This window comes from Ambystoma mexicanum, chromosome 12 (assembly GCF_040938575.1).
Source record: "Ambystoma mexicanum isolate Mex_15411 chromosome 12, UKY_AmexF1_1, whole genome shotgun sequence".
Classification (NCBI taxonomy): Eukaryota; Metazoa; Chordata; class Amphibia; order Caudata; family Ambystomatidae; genus Ambystoma; species Ambystoma mexicanum.
The window spans coordinates 690549429-690556951 of record NC_090936.1 but is presented as its reverse complement, the minus strand read 5'-3'; the positions used below and the strand labels follow the sequence as shown (position 1 = coordinate 690556951).

The window sequence follows — 7523 nt, the reverse complement described above, 5'->3', positions numbered from 1 at the left end:
GGCATGAGGGCACAGAGGAGTGTCAGTTGTAGAATAGGCAATTGAGTCTTGAAGGTGTGCATAGTTCTGTAGGACTAGGAGGTTATAGTTGGTTATCTAGCACTTGCACAGGCCTGCTAAGAAACTTTAAATGCTACCATAAGTTCCAAATTAAACGTCCCTCGTATGCTTTGCTGCACAGTTGAAATAAAGGTATGCTCATTTGTATTGCATCACAGTTAAAATGGGGTTTCTGTTTTTTTACATCAAGCCCCATTGGGGGTTGCCTGTGGATCACAAGGGTAATACGTCACTTCACATCATCAATCTTTTGCAGCACTTTCTAGGATCCAGTGAAATAATCCTCCAAAACCCAAACCTGCTAATCATGGCTGTCCTTTCGGATTGCAGCTGGTATTTCGCCAGCCACTGTTTTATTGGCTTTCAAATTCGTAATGGCCTTTTTCCTGTACGAAGCCATCTTGGACTTGAGAACTAACGCCTGCAGTACTTCAGCACATCAGGCAAGGGAAAGGCTGGCATTAGCTGGCCATTATTCATTCGCCAGAATGAAGTTAAGTATGACGGAGTGACAAAACAGAAGTTTAAAGGATGTCTGTCCCACCCCAGAAGGGTAGCCACTGTCCTCATTGGGACAGCATGTAGTCACCCTTACGTTTTTAAAGGCAACGATAAACCTATCCAATAGACCAGCTGTCTGGGAGGAGGAAACCATGTGGAACCTATAAGGGACTCAACAAGACCCTGTGCTTTGCAGCTCTATTATCAAACTAGGCTCCCAAGGCTCTGTGCTTTGTAATTGTATTCTCAAAATTGCATTTTGGTCACCCAATGTTCTGTGCTGCACTGTATTATTCCCAAGTCCACCTCCCTATGGACTTGTGCTTTCCTGAGCTCCTGGACCTACACCCTTTCCTCACCACCCCGGCCCACTACTCAAAACTTTTATCATCCCTCCTCCCTGCCTCATTCACTACTTTCGATCTGTATAAAACCTCATTCATCGCTGATCACTTTGATGATTCATTGCCCCTCCTCTGGCGGCCATGGGCATCACTGAGACTTTGATCTCTCTACTTGTCTCTGATTCCCCTTCTGCATTACTGACTGACTCTGCTGCCTTCCTGCTGCATTCCCCCTTCTCTTCAAAATGAGATGAGGGGTTTTGCCTATTGATCAACAAGGCCAAGTCCTCTGCCCCCTCCCACCTCCTGACTTTCTTTCACTCTCCTTTGAATTCACTGCCACCCAACTCCTTACACCTACCTGTCACACTATTCTCAAAGATATTCTGATTATCAGTGAAGCCTCAAGAACAAATGAGAAGGGGAAAAACACATTTCTAAAGATTGATCATTTTTAATGTTGACAAGAGCCCAAAGTAAAGTGCCAATGAATTCCAAAATCCGCCCTTTGTATTGTGTAATGCACTTTCTTAATTTAATTGCATTTTTGATAAATCTGTAAACTGGACAAGTAGTTCTCTTATCATGCAGCATTGAACACTGTTGCATGTCTACCATTACGTGTCGTGTAGTCCAATGTTTAAAAATAGGAATTAGAAATGTCCAACTAATGCTCCTGACAAAACAAAAAGAAAATGCATTAAATCCTGTGTTGACCTTTCACCACACATGCATTACTACATCTTTACGCCATCCTTATTCCATTTGTCTATGTTTGATGCTCTCATCTGAATGATAAAATGTACAGTCTCAAATGTATCAATCAAATGTAAGCAATTTTCATAAGAAATACTTATTTTCAATTGAAGATAAAAACTTAGTGTATTTCTTCATCTCCTCTTCTCCAATAATAATCTGTTTTGTGCAGTAAACCCTTTTTTTTAGTTCATTAATACTATACAGATTTTGATTTGTGGGCTAAAAAAAATAAATGTGAATAACCTAATTGTGACCTTTTAGATGATTCATGACTGTTTGGTCTGATCATTACCCTGTTACTATTCCTTATAGGGTGTCCCGGCCGTATTCTGTTACTTCCCGGCCTCCGGCGCTTTGCAGCTGTTGACTGGGTCCGAATTGGAAGTCTATCAGCCTCAGATTGAGGTTAGTACCCATTACCTCTCTACTTATTTCGGTTCAAAATTACATTAGTTAACCTCACTGATTGGCTTAAATGGTAATGGTTATTCTTTTGAATTCCCCGCAGGAAAGGCTTTTAGAACGCATTTAGCAATCACTACCGTACTACATACAGGAACAGTGAAGTCCCCACCCTGAAGATGGATCCTTTGATCCGAAACGCGTTGGTTACCCATGTCACCCACTAAAAGGGGCTTCCCTGAATGGAGCTACTTCACAGTACAAAATCCCAAGAGGGAACTTATTGCTGTTTGTCAAGTTTATATCGCTGGTTTGCAATTGGTTAATGAAATGTTTACATGTCCCTTTGAACATTTACAGGATGTAAATAGTTATGCTAGGCTTTGGGCTATTTGCTTACTGCTTTTGTTGCTTTTATGTACCTTCACGAACCAGGATATACCCTGTTTGTAAATTGTAATAAGAATTCCTGGATGCTTTACCATTGCCTGTGAATAATTCTTTTGTACATTGTTCTTTTGTTTACAAAAAACAGACCTGGAGAGGTCTACTAAAAAGTATTAAAAAGTATTAAAAAGTACCAGATCTGTATATTTGGTTACAAAAGTGATCTTACATGCTCGGTTTACCCTTTATTGAAGCTATTTATCTTTCTATTTTGCAATTTGTTAAAGTCAAGATTCACATGAGAGTATAAATTGATCAACTAAGAGTCAACTTTTAACTCCCGAATGAAGATTCGGTAGGAGTGCATTTGGGCTTTCTGCCTAGCAGTAGGTAGTTTAGGTTGTTTCGATATTTTGTCCCAAGTGGTCTTGTGACGTTAGCCCGCCTGCACCTGAAATTTCACCATAAAATTCTTTGACATTATTTCTTTATCTAATAGTGTGAACTAATACTTGTGGAGTGTTTCTACTGTACATCTATCACTCTGATTTATATTAGCTGTGCATTCCCACCCCACAGTTCTTTTGTAATAAACTAATCTAGAAAATAATGTCTTTGGGCCTCATTACGAGTTTGGTGGTTTTATGGTTACCACCACTTGGTCTAGTGGATTAACCGCAGTAACTCTGCTGCGGTAATTCCATTGATTTTTGGCAGCAGGGAGGAGGTTTTGCCTCCAACTTTTCGTTGGAGTTAATCCTACCTCCCTACCACCAAACAAATAGTTCAGCAGTACAGTAATTCTGCAGTAATGCAGCAATAATTGACATAACTGGCGTTTTTACCGCACCTCCGTACTTGTAAGGTGTCCCTGTGTCTTTGATTTGCTAGTCCAATTGTTGGTTTGATGTTTAACTTTATTATTTCACCTTATGTACTGTAGATCAACGTGCACTCTGGGTTTCTACACATTCTCAGCCAATTTGATAATGGGCAGAATTCTAACCGCATAACTATGTAACACAATGTGAATTGCAATATTCCTTAGTCATCCAAATATCGAGAACAGGATTTTATTCAGAGCCATTTGAATCCTTAAAAGTGTAGATGCAGGGGCTTTGCCCACAATCCGTCCCCCGTACAATGCAACAGTTTTGATTTTAAAGTTATATATTTTAATGGCTGAACAAATCTATGGGATGTCGACCCAATTTTCCGATACATCGATTTAGTGCCTCACTTAACTCCAACACCTTTGTAGCCTGGGCATTTAAATGTGGTGCCCAACTTAAATTCCCTGGGAAAGCACCACTATATAGCGACAATCATTAACCTGTTCAACGATATGCCCTTTCACTATATATCTTCTAAGAGATCTTGAAGATTTGCCAACACTCATAACTTTAGATTTGGAGATATTCACCTTCAGATCTAGGTTTTCCATAAAATGTGCATGTGCAGAGATGAGCGACTGAAGAGTGAGTCCTAGCTAATAGGACTTCATCGTCTGCATGTGATAAATATGGATCCACTTGTGACCGAACAGAAGGAGGCCCAGTTCACATCCTTGGCACATTGCTCTTCCAACCTCAAACTTCTCAGAAAGTCAGACAATTTATGAGAAACTTACTCGCACAGCCAGGTTATTATATACATCTTTAATTTTAACAGATCCCTCGGAATCAAGAGACTGAGGACCTTTTCCAAAGATTAGCTGGCTCTTCAGAAAATAGTTAGAATATTTGTTTATATATAGGGCATACTTCTAGAGCCACCTACAGGAGTAACAGAGTGTGCAAAACAGGCATAAAATGTTTATCTACGTCTGTTTTAACACCTGCTTTACCCCTCTGCAGGATTTTCAGTGTTTGCCTACCTTTCCTGGTCCAACAGTATTACAGTTTCATGCTGGTGGCAAACCATTGGATTCCTACCTGTTTAGAGCAGCTGCTAAAAGAAGAAAGATTCCATAGGAATCCACTGTAAATGCCTTTTCTGAGTGTAAATTGCCAGAGGCATTTATACCTTTTGAACTGTAGTGCAAAAACCGACATGCTAACTTGTTTTTGCCAGTTTTTGTGCTTTTTTGCACTTCATAGTGCAAGTTATAAAAACTGCACAGATGGGACCAGGTTGCACAAAAGTAAAATTCACTCCATAGAGTTTTGAATTTTTTTTAAATTAAATCAGCACATTTACCGACCAATGTATCAGTGGCCCTCATTCCGAGTAGGGCAGTAAGAGATACCGGGCACCGGTAAGGAGACCGGTGCCAGTAATCCCTTACCGCCCTACTACGAGGTCCCTTAGCGGATCCCTTCCTTAACGCCTGGTCTGACCAGGTGTTAAGGACGGGACCCGTTAAGGGACCTGGGCACTAATAACGGGCTTGGCATACGCCGGCCCGTTATTTGCGCCCTCCCCATTCCCATTGAGCCCTATGGGGGCTCAAACGGGAATGGGGAATGGTTTGGTAAATGGGGACTTACTGGTCCCTCCAAGGTCGGAATGGACCGGTAAGTGTACCAAACTGGAGTTGGTACCGGTATGGGAGGCAGTCATGGTGCAAACAGCGCCATGACTACCACCATACTCGGAATGAGGGCCAGTGCCATTGTATGAAATGGGATTTTGATAACATAATGTCATGGCTTCTGATCACAATAAATGGATTTATTCTGAGGTGATTACTGAAATACTGTTGTGTAGAAGAGTTCCTGACACAATGAGGAGTAGGTGATTTGTTGTTGGTTAAAACAGAATTATTGAGACATATGCATATATGGGGGAGAAATATAGCACCCTCAATAATACAATCGGAGAAAAACCACGTAAACTGTCAAAAATGAACAGAAATACATGCTAGAGCTGAATGTTTGCTGTGTTGAGAATGGGTCTGGAAGTGCATTTGTGTGGTGCACAGTTAACATGCAAAGAGTTATGATATCCGTTTAATTTGCTTTATTCAGGCGGGTTATGCTTCAACATGTACAACTGTAACATGCAACTGGCCTTGTTCATAGAGGATAAAACATAGCATAGGATTTAACCACTGTGATGATTCACTAGTTGTTGTCACTTCTCCCCAGGGAGCAGCCCCTTCTCATGAGGCTAGGGAGGGGAGGCTGCTACCTAATAGTCCCCCTATGGTGGTTTAATGCAGGAGGACCTCATGGGGAGTGACTTCCTTACTGGGGATAAGGACAACACTCGAACCCAAACCTACTGGAAACCTCTAGTCAGAAGATCAACCAAGATGTAAAATGCAACGAGAAGGTGGACCTCGCGGTCCAGCAACAGCACCTACACCGCCGGCGAGCAGGGACAAAGAACATGGAGCAATAGCCGCAGACACAGGGAAGGCCTACACAATACTCCTGAATGAAGCAAGAACCCAGGAAGAACCGGCAGAGTGTCCCTAAGCAATTAAAGGTAGCATGTGGGAACCAGTAGAGGCCTAAAGCTTGAAAGTAAATACAAGATAATTGGAAATACTGAATGTAAGTTAACCAAACTTGATGATACGATTAATCTTCCTTGTGGCAGTACTTAGCAGGAGAGTGAACCAAGTGGACCTAGCAAAAAGGCGAGAAAATAAAGGGTTTGGAACACAAGGAAGATAAGGGTCTGGGACCACAAGCAAAGCCAAGCAAAAACCAGAGGGAGTCGCCCTCAAGACAGTGGCAAAGATAAGTTCACTGGCCACAAGGGAAGGGTCTGGGACCCTGTTCACAATCACAGTGGGGGAGAAGCACCCACTGGCAGCCAGGGACATTTCTGGGATACTTCCCACATTTGTACTGGTGGAGAAGAGCCCACTAACCACCAGGGAATGGTCTGGGACCCTGTCCATTGCAGACAATGAGGAGAGGAAACCCCTGGTGATACAAGAAGGGTCTGGGACCACAACAAAGAGAAGTTCAAGCAGAGATGAAATCTTCCTCATCATAATGGCGGAGATACGTTCACTAGTCACAAGAGAAGGATCTGGGATCCTGAGAAGATGTGGGACATTGTTGAGAGCAAGTTACCAAGGATAAACCTGTATCAATTTGAAAGCACTGAACATCAAGTAATACCATAATACCAGGAAAAGGGAGTAATTTACCTGGTAGTAAAGCAGAAGCAAAGAGACGTCAGGGGAAGGGAGTCATTCCCCCTGTCTTTGTGTGGTAGGAACATACCAAAAGAAGGGAGGCATTCTCTTGGTACTGAAATAAAAGTCAAGTTGGTGACACAAGGGGAAGGGAGTTGATCCCGCTGGTTCTATTGGAACTTGTACAGAATCACACCAGGAGAAGGGAGCCATTCTCCTGGAGAGAACATTGTACAAGACTGTTTTGAAACCTACAAACGGGGGGAGGGAGTCATTCCCCATGGTGTTTATGTTTGAAGGAACATTTTGGTTAAGCAACAATCCTGAAACAGGAGAAAGGACAACTCTCCACAAAGAAAGAACTTTATGTTAGTTTACTCTTTAGTTTTAGAGTATAAGGGATAAAAGTAGGTTTTGACACAGGACAGTGGCTTATTCCTTGATGGACCATTCTAGTATTAGTTTTGATGCAGGGAAATACCTCTTAGAAGTTAGGGCTAGAAAGGATCGCTTTTTAATTTTCATAAATAAAAGTCTATCACCAAAATCATGCCACCTTTGTGCCGTCTCCTTCTACGACACCTACACCACTTAATCACAGCTCAAATATGTGGCACGGTGCGGGCCACAATTATACAGGGTGCTGCAAGGAAGTGGACGTCGACATCATCTGCAACTCATAGGTCTTATTTATCTTATCCTTGTGGCTCAAGTTTTTATTTTATTAATGTAAGTACCCCTTGCATTTCCCTAGGTTCCTCTATGGGGATTTGAAATTGGGCTCTCCCACATGTTCTATGGTGAATGTGAGTTTTATCACCCCTACCTCCAGAGCCTTCCCGCCACCTCCGGGGAGTGTCGAAGACCTCCCCAGCAGAGGCTGTGGTAGGAGTAGGGCTAGGGAAAAGCATATACCTGTCACTAATCATCAGAAAACAGAGAAGGCAACAACCCCTGCAGTAGCCGGCTACTCT

At 42.3% G+C, this 7523-nt stretch overlaps 1 long non-coding RNA gene across 1 annotated transcript; it reads left to right on the top strand.

Annotated features, from left to right (window-relative positions):
• The first annotated feature begins 1974 nt into the window (after positions 1-1974).
• On the top strand, positions 1975-2676 carry LOC138513045 (uncharacterized). Its single transcript, XR_011281668.1, has 2 exons — positions 1975-2069; positions 2173-2676. It is a non-coding gene; the product is annotated as an uncharacterized lncRNA (long non-coding RNA).
• Positions 2677-7523: the final 4847 nt, after the last annotated feature.